Source organism: Belonocnema kinseyi, chromosome 7 (genome assembly GCF_010883055.1).
Source record: "Belonocnema kinseyi isolate 2016_QV_RU_SX_M_011 chromosome 7, B_treatae_v1, whole genome shotgun sequence".
Taxonomy (NCBI): domain Eukaryota; kingdom Metazoa; phylum Arthropoda; class Insecta; order Hymenoptera; family Cynipidae; genus Belonocnema; species Belonocnema kinseyi.
The window spans coordinates 67,729,481-67,749,761 of record NC_046663.1 but is presented as its reverse complement, the minus strand read 5'-3'; the positions used below and the strand labels follow the sequence as shown (position 1 = coordinate 67,749,761).

The window sequence follows — 20,281 nt, the reverse complement described above, 5'->3', positions numbered from 1 at the left end:
TTTAATTACAAAATATAGTGCTAAAAAGTGAGTATATAAATAATGTAAGACAAGTAGCATACGACAATAACCTGTCGAGGGTCAACAGAGGGAAAGCCTAGATTCTTCCAGCCAGCTAGGAAATCTGGCTGCGGCCTCGTGAGAGCCAATATTTAGTTTAGGCATAAAGAGGAAATTTCTACCCGGGGTGTGTTTGAACTAAATCTATAGCCAGTTAAGGCTTTAACTTTTTTTCAGATTTTCAAAACAGTTTTAAGTTATTCATCCTACCAATGTAGCGTGTGTGTTTGTGGAAATAACACTCTTACGATAAATTGAAGGCTCTTGTAGATCAATCTCTTTAACTAGAGAAAATGATTTTTATCATTAATATCTCAAAATTGACGAAAGGATTCTTAAAAATATTTATTAAGTTTTGTTAAAACTTTGCTTAATTTAAAAATATTATTTTCATAAATTAAATTTTTTCATTAAAACAGTTCAAATATTATGCAAGAATAGAAAAAATTCGTTGACTCGAGCGAAACCGGTTGACCTATAATATTAATACATTGTATAGAGGCGTATGGAAGTTATGGTCAGTTATAATACTTAAAAAATCTGTTAAAAGTTGATGCACCAATAGAATAGAATACAAAGGACGTGGAAATACCTCAAACTGAAATGACTACTATTTGTAAATTAATTTTTACGATTTCCAAAGAATACTTTAGAATATAGGAAATTCTTTAAGAGAAAATAATTTCTTTAAGAGTAATAATTTGTCTATAATATTTATTTCTGAGAGCACTTTGCAATTTTTAATAAAAATGGCTTTCGTTTCTCTTTTCAAATTGAAATTTTCTCTGAAAAAAGATCTACTCCTTCGCTCCGCTGGGAAATGAACACAGAATTCTCATATAACTCACAGAACTCTCCCAGCGGAGTGAATGAGAACGTGCTTATTCAGAAAAAATTAGTTTAAACAATGCTTAATCCATAGCTCCATCTAGTCTTAAAAGATGTTAAGAATTTCTGTTATTCTCTGAAGATAATACAAATTTATTGAAAAATTAGAATTATAACATATAGCGAAATAATGCGTGTACGTATACCTCCAAAAATCCTCATATTTCTTCTTTACCCCTGCTACAATCCAGTACAACACCTTTAACACTCCTCCATCCTGCTTTACTCCCACTCCCCTACTTTCCTCGAAATAAATTTCCCTGCACTTCCTTTAATACCTCCTTCTCCTCGTCCCATACCCACATTTTCTCGTCTTTTTTTATTTTCCGATACTCTACCTTCGCCGCTTTCCCTTCGCTCATCTCCTTCCTAGCCCTGTCACTTAGCATTCTGTGAACATCCCTTTCCTTCCTCGTCAAATCTTGATCAATACAAATCTTACAGTCCTTTATCCTATTTTTGGCACGCATTATCCCCAATCTTACTTCACATCTAACCTCCCTTTCCCTATTAACCAAATCGCACCCCCCAACTACCATGTAAATTAATTTTTATCTTCCCAATGAACTCCTCACAGCCGTACTCATCTCCTAGACTTCCACCCTCACACTCCACTTACACCTTCCACACAAACTTTGTAAAAACTTCTCACCTCCTGTCACTGCACACTTTCTCACTACCGCCACCACCATGCAAGTCTCGAATACAATTTCTAATATGATTTTGGCCTTAAAAAATGCAATCAAAACACTGAATATTGAAAATATAAAGGTATTTAATAAAGGGCATTATTGAATTGATTGATGGATATAATACCAATCCGATTTGGCTTTCCGTTCTCCCGGATTTTTTAAAAAAGACTTAATTGGCCAATCAAGTACAACCAGTTCCCCACGGTGGGGCGCTTTGACCAATCACAGGCATCGTCGATAGTATACCTAAGAACAACATGACCTGATCCCTCAGTTTCAGGTCAGCCCAGAAGATGTGAATTGCAATGTTCACGAAACGTCGGCAAACAATTCGTAGTTTTTTACACGAGTGAAACCCGAAATATCTCTTTTTATCAAAATGAATAATCGTGAAAGCATAAAATCTACTATAAAGGGAATAATATTGATTTTATCCCTTGGCCTTTAATGAAACAAATATTCCGAATAAGATCATTGTATTATTAGTACAATATGAAATCAGATGTTTAAGCAGTGCTAAATTCCTGTATAATTTGGATGAGAAACAAAATAACTCGTAAGGTAACAAGAATGCCTATTATAATAACTGACACACCCAAAGAACCTTTTTAAGAGATACAAGTCGACGTAAATATTCAGATCACTAAATATTCAGATGCGATACCCCTAAAAATGACGTATGCAGCAACAATTTCCAAAAATTTTATTACTAGGTACGGTTTTCCACAAATAATTTAGATTGATCTAGGTGCTAATTTAACTAGTAAAGTAATAGAGAGTTTTTGCAAAATCTTTAGAATAAAAAAAGTTTAATCTGTGGCTTACCATCCGCAAAGTTTTGGATCTTTGGAGCATAGCCATCAAACCCTTATTGAGTACCTTTGACATTTTGAGGGTCCTCATAACTAGAAAGAGTGGCTTCGCTTTGCCGTTTTTTCCTATAATACGGCGGTCCATGAGGGCACCGGATTTGCCCCGTATACTTTGGTGTTTGTTAGGGATGCGGTATAACCTGCAAGGTTTTCCGAAAACCCATTTGAAAGAACATATGTGGATTATTTGAGAGAATTTTTCTTAAAATTAAATAATATACAGTTAAATGCTCATGACACACGTGAAGAAGCGAAAGAAAACCCCAAAAAATATAACGATAGGAAAATGAACCCTGCAAATTTTACGGAAGAAATATCTGTTTACTTAAAAAGGAAAAACAGACACGATAAAAAATTTGAACTCAAAAATAAACCAGATGTTTTATGAAATACATGAAATCTCAACAAAAATTTTGAGTTTTCCAAAGGAATTGTCAACCTCATATTTAAATTATTAACCAGAGAAGTGAATTTTAAATAAAAAAGGAGAATGAGTCATTAAGAAGGTTAATATTCTACCGCCTAAGACAAATATTCAAAACAAAAGAATTTTTTTTAAATTGTTACATTTTGAACGAAATAATGGTCCCACCATAATTCTTTCTCTTCATTTGATTTCTCTCACTCAGAAATATTTTCATAAATTTCATTTATTCTCATATACTATACGTGTATACTGTGCATGTGGTAAAAGAATATACTTATTTTTTAGTTTCTTTATATTCTTCTTATGCATATTCTAATGAAATATCCTCCTTCTTTTGTTTCTTATAAACTACATGTTTTGAATTTCGCGCTCATTTCACTTACTTCTTTGAGTTACCGTGGAGGCGCTGAATGTCAAAAACCTCTTTTAATTTGCAAGACAGATCGGTGACATTGAAACGTGACGTGAATATAAGCGGTATGTTCCGATTTGAGCAGTTGAGAGTTATTTAAAGTTTCAAAGTTGGCAATGCCAATGTATAAGCATAGGCTGCCGGTGCGCAATGATGCCTATGCTTATACATGGCATTGCCAACTTTGAAACTTTAAAAAACTCTCATATACTCAAATCGGAACATACCCAAGGTACTGAGATCTCTCTGCCATCCGCAACGAACGCAGAGGATCCTACTACACTACACTATACTATACTATACTATTCTATACTATACTATACTATACTATACTATACTAATCTATACTATACTATAGGATTACAGCCAAAGTATGCCAAGTAGCTGAATGTAATTAATCCTCAGAACCGAAGTTTGACATTATTTAAGATATAGTTCAAAGTAATTTTGTTATCCTCTTTCGTCCTTGGTTGATAAATAAATCGTTTCAATGTCTACTATGCCTCGTTCCAGTGTAAAAAAAAATGAAGCCACGATCAGGTAAGAAATTCCGTGCAAGAAAAGACAAAGCATTGTTCCTGAACTTAGCAGAAGAAAGTTTTACTGGTAAATTAATTCTCTGCGAAACAAAAAGAGTAAAGCAGCCAAATGGAGGTGTTGTCAACTTTTCGTTCAATGTTAGGATTGTGGATCCAATACTCTAAAAATAAAATCAAGCAAAAATTTTTTTTTTAACCGGCACCGCTCTTGTAGCCCTAGAATTGGATTCAGTCAAAAATTAATTAATCGACGATTAACGCTAGTTAGCAGAATGGCAGTAAAAAAAGTATCAATTTTGTTGCAGAGCATTTTGCTCTAATGATCATTTGACTTTTCAGATCATAATGATCTGTCCATTCGGATCAATTTGATCTTATTTTTTGGTTCATTCTTCAGACTAAACAAAATGGCCGCCAATTCTTAGGGCTGGTGCCATAACGAGATAACGTAAAAATAATATCTAACCGCACCTAAGCGATAACTAAACTTAACAGGTGATATTTTCTAATAGCAGATTTCGTTAATTTTTAAAAATTTTAAAGTACACTACACGATCAGAAAGCATAAAAAGCTAGCATATGAGCTAAAGTACTCTAAGAACGTCAGCCATTTTGGTTTGACTTTATACATGATCCCAAATCCGATTATTATGAGCTCAAAAGTCTAATATTCACTCCGGCCGATCAAAATGCTCTTGGATTCGATATTATTTTTGTTGCATATCAAAATGATATTGGTTTTGGAATCATTTTGATTTTTATAATAATTTTCATCATATCTTAGCTTTTTCTTTCATCAATATGTAGATAAAAGAAACTATGAGAGCGTAAAATATTTTTCATGAGGTTTCCACAAAGAGTCAAATGTTTTTCTATAACCTCACTTTTCCTATCTACTGTTTCTTTAACTCCTTTGGAAGAGATAATCCGTTTTTAAAAATAATGTATGCAAACTGTATAAATTAACGAAGTAAGAATTCAGCAGAATAAATCTATTTCACAGTGTTGGAAAGAAATATTTAACCACTGTAACTTCGCAGTGCGCATCATGAAGCTTCCTTATATGTATTTTTTTATTATTTGGTTATCCCAACCAAATTTTTTGGTTGCTATAGAAGCCGCAAAATCGTTTTACTGATCTAATCATATTATTTTGTTAGATCGTGTGTTTGAACTAACTAAAAAGTTTGGTAGACACAACAAAAATGTTGTTTAGTTTGAACAAAGTTATTTGGTTAAATTACCAAAATATTTTTAGGTTGAAAATAATTATTCTTTAGAGTTGACAATAATATTGTAGATTTTACAAAATAGTTCGGCAGCACAAAACAAATATGTGTAATCACAACAATTTTTTCATGCAGCATTTATTTTTTCAAGGGAAAAACGTATATTGTAAATAAAATATAAAATATTATCTATACGAGAAAAAAACTAGAAGGACAAAATGTACTTATTTAACAAAATGTGTTCGATTTGTAAAAATTTTGTTCATTTAATGAAAATTACATTTCGGAATACTCGGTCATTAGATGAAAGAATTATTAATCAAAATATTTCTATTAATTACTTGAAGATACTGTAATTCCTTTCTTAAATATCTTGGCCCTATTCATATAAACTCTGCTGGCTGGCAGCCTCACCCATCCTATCGCTTTTTCGAAACAAACACTTTTTGTTATTTTTCATTTTCTTGAATAGAACTACAAATAATATTAACGATAAAAATACAGAGAGATTATTTTAGTTCTAATCCACCATATGGAAAAAGTGGTAAACTGTTTATCATTAATGAAAAGAAAACGCGTGCATAGCCGAGTGTATGGTACGCTCAACAAAATTCTTTGGTATGCCGAGTAAAAATGTTTCAACTTGAGTTCGACTTGGTTACGTCTTAAGTTCGTCTTCAAGACATCGATGTCTGGCTGCGTCTCAAAACTGAGTCGAGACACAGACCTTCGTCTTACTTTTGTGGCGAATTGTATCCTCAAAAACTATAGAAAATAAAGATTATTTAACAATAAGTTAAGCAATAGTTTTTTTCGGTAAGCAATCCGGCTAAAGGCAAAGCACTTTAGATCCTAATAAGATCTAATTAGAAAGTTCACAATTACCTGATAGAAACTACATACAACCAGGAACAACACCCATTTTCGTAAGTAATAGGATCTTGTAGAAACCATATCCTATTAGTTTCTATTTGGATTCTAATAGACATTTTCAGAATAGAATCACACCAGAACCTAATAAGAGCCATTAGGAAGTTCAAAATTACGAAATACAAACCGTAAAGAAAGCTGAATCCAAATCAGATTGGGAACCACATAGGTTCCACTTAGAAAACAATATCTAATAGGGAGGAATGCTGAATACAGACACATTAAATACTAATAAGATCAAACTGGAAAGTTCACAATTACCTAATAGAACACTAGATAGAACCGGGAACAAACCCCACTTCTGAAAGTAATAGGACCTAATAGAAGCCATATCCTATTAGGTTTCTGTTTGGATTCTATTGGGCATTTTTACTAGGGTGAACAGTTGGAGACAGAAAAAAATTAACAAAATTTACAGATTCGACATCCAAAAAACATAATTATTACAGACAAAACAACTTTAAAATTCAAAGCGGACTAGTGATTACCCTCTGGGACCTGGGGAGCTTTCTGACTTGTTTTCAAGTTTTAAACCTTGAGGTTGTTTTCGAATCAAATTATACAGAATAAACTTGAATTTGTCTTGTAGTTTTTAGCCAAGATCAGATCAAGGTCAATTATTTTTACCCAGCCAGGTTTGTTGTCAATGTTTCAGAGAAAATAATACTACAAATCGTCTCATTAACAGTAAAACGTACATTTTATTGGCAGGTGCTTAAATTGCAATTGAAAATATGAAATAATTATAATACAAATTTACACTTACATATCGTGTACTAATATAACTGTCTGCATGAATGATCGAAGTAAATATGATTATAACTTTAAGAAACTCTTCGTTGATTACAAATTTTGACTAATAAAGTTTCATTTGTAAATATATGTACTTATAATACCATCAGTCGCCTAATATGTATAAACATTTGTAAAAATGTAGATATTCAGCCTTTTGGAATAATAATAGAATTATTTTTAATATACTTAACTACAATAAGAGTAAAATGCTATGAAGTCGTATCTCTCTGAGAATCAATTGTTTTCAAAATAAATATCGCGAATAAGAACACAGACCGACAACATTTTTAACCCAGAGCTTAGATTAAAGCCTAGTTTATCTCGAGATATCCTAACCTAAAAGTACATAAAATTCTGTATTTCGCTGTATTGGATGTTAGATTATATGGCTTATTGCTTATTACACAGAAACCAGAACAGACTTTTCCAACAGTTTTTGACGCGCTAAATCGAAATCCGACAATAAAATTACTCCATAACTTTAGGTTTCCGAGATATTCTAACCTAAAAGTGCAGAAAATGTTGTTTTCGTTATATTGGAGACTAGATTACACGGCGGGCTGATTTTTTTTCGTAAAATCTAGTCTCAAAATCTAAGGATCTTGAGGATAATAAACGTCTAAATTCAAGATAGCGGAATCGATATGGCGACTACAGCTGCCACATTCTATAGCGAGTAACTAAAAATTCCAGAAAGGGCTTCAAAATGGTAACTCGCGGGTTTTTGGCGCCACTGATTTCGAATCTGTGATCAGAATTATTTAAATCATGATAACGGATAAAATATGGTTAATAATTGTTACACGCGATGGCACACACATAAATTACACATTTTCAAGTACTTTTTCGAATTTTTAATAACTTCCTATGCAATGTGGCATCTAGAGTCGCCATATAGGATCCTCTTTTTGAATTTAGAAATTCTGACCCCAGAGTTGAGATCAGTGACCCCAAAAACCCGCGAATAACCACTTTTTTTTTAATTTTTAGGACCTCACTATTAAGCCTGTCAGTTGTAACCGCCATAATGCATTCACCATATTGAATTTGGAAACTCTGACCACAAGTTCGTGATCTGCATCTCCAAAATCCTTTAATTCTTTGACAATATTTTACGAAAAAAGTCAATCTGTCGGGTAATCTTGTATCCAATATAGCGAGAATCCCCTTCAGAAAAGTATAGTCTGGTTTCTGGGTTTTGAAAAAAAGAATTTTGTCGGCCTGTGTAATCCAAAGCCAGTTTTTGTATTTTCAACTTTTCATATTAATTTCAGATTTCTAAAAAAGATTTTCAAGTATTTTCTTGTTCTCACGACAATTTGATTTACAATAAAATTGACATTTAATGTACAGTTCAGTCGTAGAATTATATTATTGGTAGTACTCATAGATACATTATACATTTATTAAAATGTATGCAGAAACGAAGATATTATTTTTCAATAAGAAGAAAAAAAAATTATTTTATAAATGTATCGAAGTAGTTCAAATTTAGAAAATATATATATATATATATATAGCACCATTTTCATATTGTATATAACATAAAGAAACAAATATTTCAAAAAAGATATTAAGTTAAATTGCACTGAACACCTATTGAGTCATGTATTTAGGCATCTACGCTATTCATTATACACAATTGATATACGGCAGTATTTTTATAACGTTTAAGGTTAATATATTTGAATACATATACGAAGAATATTTGACCGGTAATCGTTACTCACGAAAACGCATGTTTTCGCTGATGGGGACGGGGGGAGGGGTCGGTACTTTGTGATGAACCTGTATACTAACAAGTAGAATGCATCATCACTTGTGAGAAAGAACTAAGAGGGCTAGCTGAAGATATCTTCGTATCTGCGACTTACGCAATATTTGTAACAAATATTTTATATAATACAAGAAGCCAACCATTAGGGATAACATGAAAATAAATTTTATGAATAAAATTCGTAAATTTTATCCGCTAATACAGAAAATCAACATGACCACAAATTCGCTTCTATAAGCCCTGAGTATTCATAATGCTCATAATATGCTTAAAATATTGAATGACACAATTTTTACAGAGTCTAATAATATTATACAAAATAAAAAATTGTACATAAATAATAATAATAAGTGAACGATGAATTGTCAATAATAAATAGTATTAAATACAGGTATAAAATGAATATTGCCAAAGATTTCGAAAAGATTTAAAAGATTTTACAAAGACTTTAATTATTTCATGAAAATTTTCGATATATTTTAAACATTGCAGAAAGATCTCAATGTATTCTCAACGGTTTCAATAATTTCATAATATTTAAGTAAAAATGCTTCGACTTGAGTTCGACTTGATTATGCCTTGAGTTCGTTTCCAAGACATCGACGTCTAAACAAAATTATGCCGAAACGCCACTATAGCCAAATTTCATCACAACTTCCGCAAATGTTTACAGAGCAAATTTTCTCCTTATTGAACGCACTACATTTTTTCTAGAAATATCTCCAAGTGACTACTTATTTAATTGTCTTCTTTATTGTTTCCTTTCAACTTAGCACAAAAACTTGTATTTCCATGTAATTTGAAGGAAACAAAGAATTAAAATTGAGTGCTGGTAAACGTGCATTCAATTTATAACATACGTGCAATGGATCAGAAGTTTCCATAACTTTCCATATTTCAGGGCTAATTTTAGGTATTAAATTAGACTCAGAAAAAACAATCTGGCATGGTACTAAAATAAGACCACTAATTGGAACCTAGATCAGATTGTTTTATACTGAAAATAACAGCATGAATTTTCCCTATTTGAAAACAGGACAAATAAAATATAATACCGTAAAAAAGAGGTCTCCAATTTTTACCATGTATGTTTGTGAGTTTAATAAACATTTTGAAAGCCATTGGATTCTTTATTTTGAAGGACCAATTGCGGACTCACAATATAGTTTTCAAATGGTGAAAAATTGGCGAATGTAATATAAGGAACAATAAATAAAGCAGTAGCACAATAAATATAAATATTCCTGATAAGGTTACGCATTTATCATTAACTGCGTGATTTTGGAACTGATGCTCAATATCTCGCTCCATTTTTTGATTATGATGAAAAAACACCTGAAAGAAAAGAAAAAAATGTTAGACTTTATATCAGTACACATACTAGGGTGGAGTAACAATGTAAAAATGATTACAATCGTTTCTGCCCACGAGAAAATATTTGTAATATCAAATTATAGATTGAAAAGTAATTGTTTCGTTCAATTTAGAATGGTTTGAAAGTATGCGTAAAATATGCTTCTTGGATTAAGTTACCTGCATACTTTTTTGGAAAAAACTGAATATGCGGAACCTAAAACTGACATCCTTTTTAGTAAATAAAACATCCTATTATTTCTTTTTCACGTGGAAAATGATCTTATTTGACGAATGGACTTTAAGCACACTTTACAGACACGGAATATCGGCATTTTGATGCATATATTGTAAACACTTTGATTCGAGGAAAATAATTCATGCCTAAGAATCAAAAAGCCAGAACTATGAATGAAAACCTCGATCGAAACGTTGATGGTACTATAAAAGTATAAGGCATATCAAATTGAGAAACATGCACATTGATGTATTTCGAGAAAAATAAATAATTACAGTGATACAAATATTTTTGAATCAATAAAGAATCTTTTCAATTGGTATGGAACTTTAATTCCGTCAAACAGATACTTTAGATTTGATAGTATGTGGTAGTTGTTATTTCACTATCTGGAGGGGTTTCGCAGTTCAAAAAAATACAATAGATGGCACTCTCGTCAGATGGGCCTGTTTTGGAATTTTTATGTACATATAGAAAAAATACTCAAATTCATTAAAAACATGATATTTTTTAAGAATATAAAAGGAAGAAAACATAGTTTTTAGTAACAATAAGAGCAGCTGTAATTAGTCACTCGAAAAAATTCATGAAAACATGGAATTTAAAATTAGAAAAATTGAATATAAAAATGAGTATTTTAAAACCCGATTGAGTTGTTTTCATATTTTTCTACTATTTATTTTGCTAATTTAATTAATTAATTTTATAAACTATTGTAATTATTTCAAAATTCAAACATTGATTGATAATATTAATTAATTTATAATAATATTTAAACATTAATAATTAGCCTTATAAATATATCCTTTTGTTACTTCATCTAGACATTTCCGCTTTCTTAAAATATATATTTATATATCATTTACCAGGAAATTTTGAAATGGAACAGGAATTTTTCAAAAAATTAAAACTGGGATTTACAAAAAGGGAGTTTAGAAAATCCCTGTTCCAAGTCAAAATTGGTCACAATTTAAAAGTTTCTACTTCCGAAGTTAAAAAATAAATACAGTGATTCAAGCAGTTTTCAGAGTAGAAGTAGTATTTTGAAAAGGAACTATTTCTTAATTATAAGATAATTTTTTAAAATATTTTTTCGTGAAGAATATACCTTTTTTCAAACTCAACTACTTGCGGCTGAAGGCTGAACTCTTTTATGAAAATTTATTTTTTAGAATATTGGTAGAAAATCGACTTTTCTGCTAGAAAACGAGTTTTTTCTTTGAATTTTAATCTCTTTATTTAAAACTTCTTCTTTTTGTTTAGAAATTAAAGTATTTCATTTAAGTATTGATCATTTAAGTTGAAAATTCATCTTTTAGCTTATAAATTAATTAATTTACTTCAAAAATAAACTCGTTTGTTGAAAATTAATTTTTTACATTCGCATAATTTATGATTGCGAAAGTATTATAATTGTCAAAAATTCAACACAACAGTTTTTCAACGGATCTCTATGTTTTCAGACGCCCTGAATCCGAAAATAAAGTTTTTACGTTGGCGTTTTTCTATCTGACTGTCCTTCCGGCAGGCTGTCCATCATTTTGGATAAAAATTCAAAAGGTTAGAGCATTTTCAATATTTTTAGAACCACATTTTTATCTTTAAAAACGTTATCTACGTCTATTTGTGTTACTCCGAAAGCCAATCAATTTATTCTAATTACTTTTTTTGATAAAAGGAAATTTCTGAGGATTATAATATTTATAAGATTTGAAAATTAATCAAAAATCAAAATTTTAGGCAAAACCACTTACGATATAAAAAAAGTAAAAAAAGAAAAACTTTGTTTTTTGAAAGCCCTACAAGATGATGATAGAAACTTTTTGGATTTTCTTAAAAAATCAAAAATTTTAATTTTGATTGCACAAAAAATAATGAAAAATCAAAGTCAGTTACACCAGTCGTCCCCACACTCTTAATTAGTAATTAGTGTTTAATTTGGGTTTTCTATAGCTTACTGAATTGCGCCCCAGATGCGTTCACAATACCCCCCCCCCCCACTTTAAAAATCAACATTTAAATTACATGATCTTGAAGATCTTCAAATGCGCTCATATGCGCTATAAAGAATAATTTTTGCGTGATATTGATTACCGAGTTATTAGCGATCGAAACAGGGGGGGGGGGCTGGCGTCATTATTATAAACTAATAACATTTTTTCAAATTTATCATACCTCTCTTTCATAACTTCAGATGCGCTCAAGTGCGCCACCACTAAAAAATGGACGCTAGCTAATTAATAAAGATATTATATTTTGGAGAGGGGCCCAGTATAACGCATTGATGAAGTCACTTTCCTATGGAGTTACGAATGCGCTAATATGCGCAACTTTTAAAATGAATAAAAAACCGTAATCAACTCCCTCATTTCAACCTGTTATTGATTCAATATCCAATGATATCTCCAAATAACCTAAATTGCACTATACAATTTTATGAGGGGCTTTTCGCATATGACTTCAAATACTTTCATTACTTATTTGTAGATATCATTGGATAGTAGATTGGTAACAAGTGGTAATGAGGGTGTTCATTATCTTTTTTTGTTAATTTCGAGAGTGGCACATATGAGCGCATTCGAAACCCCATAGGAAAGTCACTTCATCAACCTGGATTGAAAACTTTTTACTTTGTTGGCCATCATTTGTAAAATTTTGTTACCTTCATATCTTCGGCGATTTTTAAGATTTTCAAACAAAAAATTTTATGGCAAATATGAGCGCATATAAAGACGAATGAATCCATGTAGAATTATAAATCAGGGCACTACACGGAGAAGCTGTCAGTTATAAAATTTGAATATCACTTTTTTCAACTTCAATCTGCTATAAAACATATTAATCTTCCTAACTATAAATGACAATTATTAGGTTTGTAGTATATTTATAAATGAAATGAAACATGTATTCAATCGGAGAGCTGCGGCAATAATATTATTTTCTCGGCTACATCCTAGATTGCCATCCAACTTTTGTAAAGATCAATATCGTAATACCAAATTTTACGAACAAGAGTTTCTCCGTGTACCAGGTCCTGCCGAGGAAGCCTTATTTTATTTCAGGCGCGGATAGAGAAATTCTATCAGGCCCTGATGGTGCTTCGTCACGCTCGGAATGAGTATGGCCGTATGTAGCAAACCTTAGACAGTCCATTTCAGGTAACCTTGCCTATGCCTTTTAAATAAGTAACGCCCTTTTCCGGGCCGTATATATTTCCTATAAAATCCCTCAAATTATTATTTTTTAAATATAATATAATGTATTATGGGTTTTAAAGGGAATAGCAAATAAAATTTCAGTTGAGAATTAAAGAATTAAATAGATTTGATCTGAAATAGGCAGAATTTTCGCCCTTTTATTATCAGCATACATTGTTTTTGCAAACCTAATTGGATTTTGAATGACTTGATCGAACCAATAAATAAAATAATTCTTTATAGAAAAGACTCAGTTTTACAGAAACGTTATTGAATAAAAAGGTAAATATGATAATCAATATTCAATCTGAGTAGTCACTTAAATTTAAATTAAAATGTTGATTTTTCAATAAGAGGAGGGGGGATTTGTGACGCTACCCCCCTGCGTAACACCTGATATAACTCCTACAGTTTTGTGGCGCCAACATTTTTATCGGTTGCGCATTTGAACGCACCTGGGGCGCAATTCAGTAGGCTATAGAAAACCCAAAAATTAAGAGTGTTGAGGTGGGCGGGGGCTGGTGTAACTGACCTGAAAAATAAAAAATTCTATGTTTTAGTCAAAATATGCAAGATACGATAAAAGATGAATAAACAAAAACGAATAAGCAAAAAAGATATAAAAATCTGTTAATAACCACTTCTTTATAGAACGCTTAGTCTTTATTTTATTTGTAAAAAATAACATTAAGAATTTTAAAAAATTTGGAAAAACGTCACAAGTTACGGAATAAAAAGGTTTAACAAAAATTGTTTACCAGAAATATATACCAATTTGGAATAATTTATTACATTCCCATAATATGTTATGGAGAATGAATTAGCATTCTCCGCAATTTGACACTACAACGTTAATATTTTTAACCACACGACGCAAATTACGAAAAAAAAGTCTTAAGTAGAAATTATAGCTTTTGAAAAATCCTACAAAATGTCATTTAACCATTTTCAAATCAAACTCATGATTTTTTAAATGTTTATCACAAATAATATGCACAAATTCGAAAATTCCAATATTACGTGAAAAGACGCAATATACGTAAAAAATCTACAAGAAGACTTGTAGGATATTTTTCTTTATCCATAAAAAATACTATGATAACAAAAATCCTATTCTTACAATAGCAACGCGTGATAGAGAAAAATAGCTGAAAAAAGGATTGCGGTTTTTTATTTATTTTAATGTGGTTCAGAATATATATACTACACTTAATTAAGTAGAAAATTCAAAATATGTATGAAGACGCACATAAGTAGTGCAATCTACAAGCGATCTTTTTTTATAAAGTCTCATTCAAGCATTCTAAATGCAAAGAATACATACCCAAGCACGAAGCGCGAGGTTCAAGCAATACATTTAGTAGCATTTAGCAAGCATTACATTTTTTCCTAGAAATTCAACTACTCTATTTTTTGTTGAAATTTCATAATTTTCAGATGCAAATTTAAGTATTTTGTTGAAAGTTGATAATTTTTATTTAAAATCAAACCATTTTTTTTTTAAATTGATGCATTTTGTAGAAAATTCGTCTTTTTTGTATAAAATTAATCTTATTGGTTGAAAATTCGCCTTTTTTGATAGGTATAAAATTCAACTATTCCAGTAGAAGATTCATTCTTTTAGTTGATTTGTCAATGTGGTTGAAAATTAGTTTTTTCAACTAAATACTTAACCGACCCACTTTGCGTGGAAACTTGACCTTTTCTAGTGCAAGATTTGAGGATTTTTATTTGAATTTTGTCTTTTCTAAATAAAATGTAATTTATTTCGTTCAATTGTTAATTTTACATATCTTATTTTACACAATTTTACACATTTTTTCATAGAAATCGCTTTTAATAGGATATTTACCGTTTTCGCCAATACATAACAATGTATCTGTGGTACAACTAGAGACGGATGAATACGTTGTAGCGTTTAATATAAAGAAAAATCTTGTTGTGTGGTACTTCGAATTCTTAAATTACCTGGAAAGAGGAAGCAAGCTCGGTCAACTCAATAAGTGGAAATGGCGAATTTTCAATACATTGGCGAGGGGCGGTGAGAGGCAGCGAGGGAATTCAAATTAGTTTTACTGGACATCGCAAATGGTGCTGACGTGAAACGCTAAAAGCCACGCAAAATTAGATAGATTTTGAAATGCAGATTACAGACTAATTGTTCACATCTTACTTATCCCGTTTTCATTACTTTCTCATCCATAAAAAAAAGGTATTCGTTTTATGTGAAAACTGACTTTTCAAATTGAAAGAAACCAAACGAAAATGAACACTTGATGTCAAACAAAGCATGATATGGGGAAAAGTCAATAAAAGAAAAACATTATTTTTTCCGTGGCCCTACATGGCCCTAAAAGAATAGCTGAGCCACTTTGTGAATTTTGCTTAACCCTTGCGTTACCACCTAAAAAATTTTATACTAGCAAACAGCCAGGTACCCGGGTACCCAGGTACGATTTTGGAAGTAAAACTTTGCTATACCTGGAAACTAATACATAAACTAAATTGATATTAGTTTATTAATACTTTAAGAAGATATTTTAATAGAAATATAGTGGTATTTTAATATATGGTGACCCATATAAGTCCTTAGCAAGGTATGGAACGCAGGCAGCTTCAAAAGTCGCGTAATCGACGTTCCTGCTAATAATCAACCACGAGACATTACTGGTAGGAAAGTGGTGATTGGATTGTGCTACATTTGCAATAAACAGGCAATCAGAAAATGTCAAAAGACGAGCAAGAGTTGTGTTTCATGCGATAAACACACTGCAAAAATTACGAGATGTTTGGAATCTATGAAGTGAATTTTTAGTTTTGAATACGGTAAATCAATAATTCCAAAAATGCTGCTTTGTAGTTTAACTTTCTTTTGTGTACATTAAAATGATTAGTATTGAAAACTGAATTATTGCAAACATAGTACTGCGGATATTGTAAAAGAATTGGATAAATAGAAAACTGCAGGACCCCTCGCGTCTCCCTATAAGCTTAATTTCAGAGAGCTCTTGATCACTGTGTTACCTACATGCTCCTAACTTCTCTACATCACTCTACTTGCGAATCTTGATAAGTATTTCGCGTATCGACACAGCCGAAATAATAGGTCCCCCGACGGCAAGGTTAAGGGGCTGTATGCGAATACTGTGGTAGCTTTTAGCCAAAAAATTGATTTGATGAGTGTTTAAACAAGTTTTTGTATTATAATGTAATTTTGCATTTTTTTAAATTTATATTTTTAAATTGGTCAACGGAAAGCAACGTGCTCGTAAAATGAGCATCATATAAATATAAATACAAACAAAGTGGAAACACTGAAGATCGGATTCAAAGACAGTATATACTCTATGCTTTGAAAATTAATCCCGCAACATATTTGTATGCAATTTAATATTGAAGTATGTTACGCTTTGCTAAGCCTTCATTTACATTTGTATTTAATTTTCAAATCAATAAGGTAATTCATACAGGGTGCCACTAGTCGAAAAGGAGAATTTTAAATTTATTTGTATTGGATACATTAACTTATGCAATTTATTTATTTTATTACATTTATTAGTTTTGATTTGAAAATACAAAATATATCAAATTCGGCCAATTGAACTGAAAGCTACATTCAAGGTCTTTTTTTGTTACTATTGATCAAATTAACGGATTTTTAAAATAGGTTATTTATTTATATGAATTCAAAAAGTAAAAATGGAGTAAATTTTAGAGAACATAATTTTCTTCTTATGTTACAAACGTTTGTAAAATATATCCAATTTCATCTATTTCATAAAGAGAATTTGAAACACTTTACTACTTAAAATTTTGAATATGTGTATGTCAGCGGGTTTTAATAAGATTTTCAACTTAATTCTGAATTACCTTCAAAAGTCAGCTAGTAGTCGTAACTGGAGAATCTCTGCATCTAGCAGTGGCTTCGTTAGAGTGATAATCCTGTTTTTCTGTTGATGCAAAAATGGTTTCAATTATGTATTTTATTTGTATTTTATTTTATACTATTGCTTCCATGAAAGTTTCATTGCTCACCAATGAATAAAGTTGAAATTGAATTTTTTTATGTATAAATCTGGAATATGTATATCTTTTCTAATGTAAGAAACAAAAGGAGTTTTTAATGAATGAAATGAGCAAGAACAGTCTAACCGGCCGCTAGAAAGGCTAGTATTACACTGGGAGATCTGTGCTTCAGGTAGGAGAACCAGAACGTTGATTTACGTGTCACCAAACGTTACATGCGCAGTACAGAATTTCTGTTTTTTGTTTTTGTTGTAATCCTATAGTTCTAACTATTTTATTGATAAATTTCACTTCTGCAATAGTTATAATGTGACTGCAATAACATAAATTTTGTAATTACTTAATAAACAGTATTTGCATAAATAATATAATAATTAGATTTGCTGTATGTTTGTGATGCTTTTGCATTTTGACCCTCACTTAATTCTTATGGTTGTCAGCGAAAAAACAACGTGGTTTCGTTGCTGTTCCTTGCTGCTCTAATTATTTTTTATTTTATTCATCTTTTTGTTGCCTTGATAAGAATACTGTATGAGTGCCGAAACGCAGATGATCATTTTTTAAGAATTTTTTTTATCGTAATTTGATAATAATAAAAAAACGACGAAGGAAATAAAAAGAAAAGGAAGGGAATTAGGTTGGTTGCCTACTCATTTTTCTTTCCACTTTTTTATTTTTGCCAAAATAATTTGTTCTTTTCTCTTTTTAGAACAGTTTTTATCTTTTTTTAATATTGCAATAGGATGATTGTATGGTGGTTGTTTAAATTTTATCGTTGGGTTCTTGGTTTTGTTTTCAGAAATTCTGGATATAAACTAGATTATTGAATGTTAAGTAGCATTTTAAATTTGAAGTTAATCTTAATTAAATGTCTTAATTTTTAATATTTTTTAAAATGAATTTCAATCAACAGCGTGTAATTTAAATATTAATTATGCGTTTAGATAAAAAATTCCTTATTTTCAAGTTAAGAATGATATAACGATATAAAATAATATTTTATGTACATAAAAATTGGACGCGGTGAGAAAGAAGTTATTTTCACGCGGAGGGCAAATGTCGATTAAACTGCGTAAAAATGATGGTCCAGTAACGAGTGTTTATGTATGTGATATGATTTTTAAAACCGAGAAGATCAGTACTTTAATAGGCAAACTCCTGTTAAAAAAACAAGAATCCAGCGATCAAATTTTGGACCACAACAAATAATGAAAACAAAAAATTCTATTGTGATATGAAAAAAAAATTCGGACAAAAATGAAAAAGAGGAAAGAAAAATAAGAAGGCAACCAACCACATCCTCTTCCTTCTCTTTTTCTCTCTTTCGTATTTTTTATTTTTATTATCATCAAATCACAATAAAATAACATTCTTAATGAAAAAAAAAATTCAATATTTCATTACCCACGAATAGGTGCTTTCTCTTTGATACCTGAGGATCGAATGAGATTCAGTAGGCCAATCTGTTTCAAACACAATATAAATATCTGTCACAATTACATCAAAAATAAAAAAAGTAAAAGAATTCATGAAACAGCCTCGTTAAATGTAATTAATCATATTAGCATAACTTTTGTTCAACTTATCCAAATTGGTTTTTAAATGAATAGATAACTTTTTGTTGTTTGATATAAAACATTTCCATGCATTGTCTCTTTCTCTCATTACTTTAACTATGCAAAATTTGAAAATTATCCCAGTCAAACTCATGGTCAACATCAACAAATTCCTCCTTTGTATGTTTGGCAAGAACACTCTTGTAACAACGTCACAAACGAACATCACTTTTGTGTTCCTCTATCCTAGTATTAAGAAGACTGCCAGTCTGTCCCACATAATTCATCTTACAGATTCTGCAAGTTATCTTGTAAACAACAACAACCTTTTCAAAATTATCCAAAAGATATTTGCAAAAATTTATCACTGAATCCATTTTACTCTAATGGGGATATGAGTGATTATGAATTTTCAAATGCAAAAGGTGTCAAATAGTTTAAAAATTAATTAAAAGGTTTTTCAAAACTTAAGAAATTTAAATTAGAATAAAATAAAAATTAAAAATCCGATTTAACGTCTAATAATCAAATTGATGGAAACTACCAAAAAAAAAGAATCCGACGATCAAATTTTATTTTATCCGAACAATTTTTCTACACATATAAATAGTTTAATCACCTGTTTCCGTAGGATAGTAAAATAAAAAGAATTATTGATTAATTTTTTTTACGAAATTCATAAAAATAATACATCAGGTCAAAAATTCCAGTTTATAAATTAAAGGGATTCAAGAACGCTTTTGTGGACAAACATTTGTATGATTAGCAATAAACTTTGATGAACGACATTTTTTTGTAATCATAAAAATCTAAAACCAAAAACTGACATTCAGTAATACGACAAGATGAAGTATGATTCTGTTTTAGAGTGTTTATTATCTGTTCTTGCATGAAATGGACATACTAGGCTGCAGCCTAGTGCATAATTAGTAATTATTGATTTTTGTCACAGGCTAAAGATGGTTACTGCTCAACATGACCAAAGCATTTTTGGTTAGAGTTAGATTTTTATTTTTCATTACTTAACACGGGGCTGTCCCGGTATATACCATCAGTCATGGAAGCATTTTTATAATTCAATCAAGTGATCTGATGAGATCAGTCTGCCCAGGTATATAGGACAAAGCCTGGATTTTACCTCAACATTGACGGACCGGGTTGCAGTCAAGTACACGATGGGGAGACCTACAGCTTAAGGTGGGGTTCGAAGCACCAGAAACTCGGTAAAGGTACATTGAAAAATGTCTAGAGGTACCGGCTCAGGGATCGAACCCCGGACCTCTGAGGTGA

General features: G+C 30.9%; 1 long non-coding RNA gene across 1 annotated transcript; it reads right to left on the bottom strand.

Annotated features, from left to right (window-relative positions):
- Positions 1 to 9,782: 9,782 nt before the first annotated feature.
- Positions 9,783 to 17,546, bottom strand: LOC117177401. The gene is made up of 3 exons (XR_004467694.1): positions 17,445 to 17,546; positions 17,280 to 17,359; positions 9,783 to 9,956 (listed from the first exon to the last, which is right to left on the bottom strand). It is a non-coding gene; the product is annotated as an uncharacterized LOC117177401 (long non-coding RNA).
- Between the last annotated feature and the right edge of the window lie 2,735 nt (positions 17,547 to 20,281).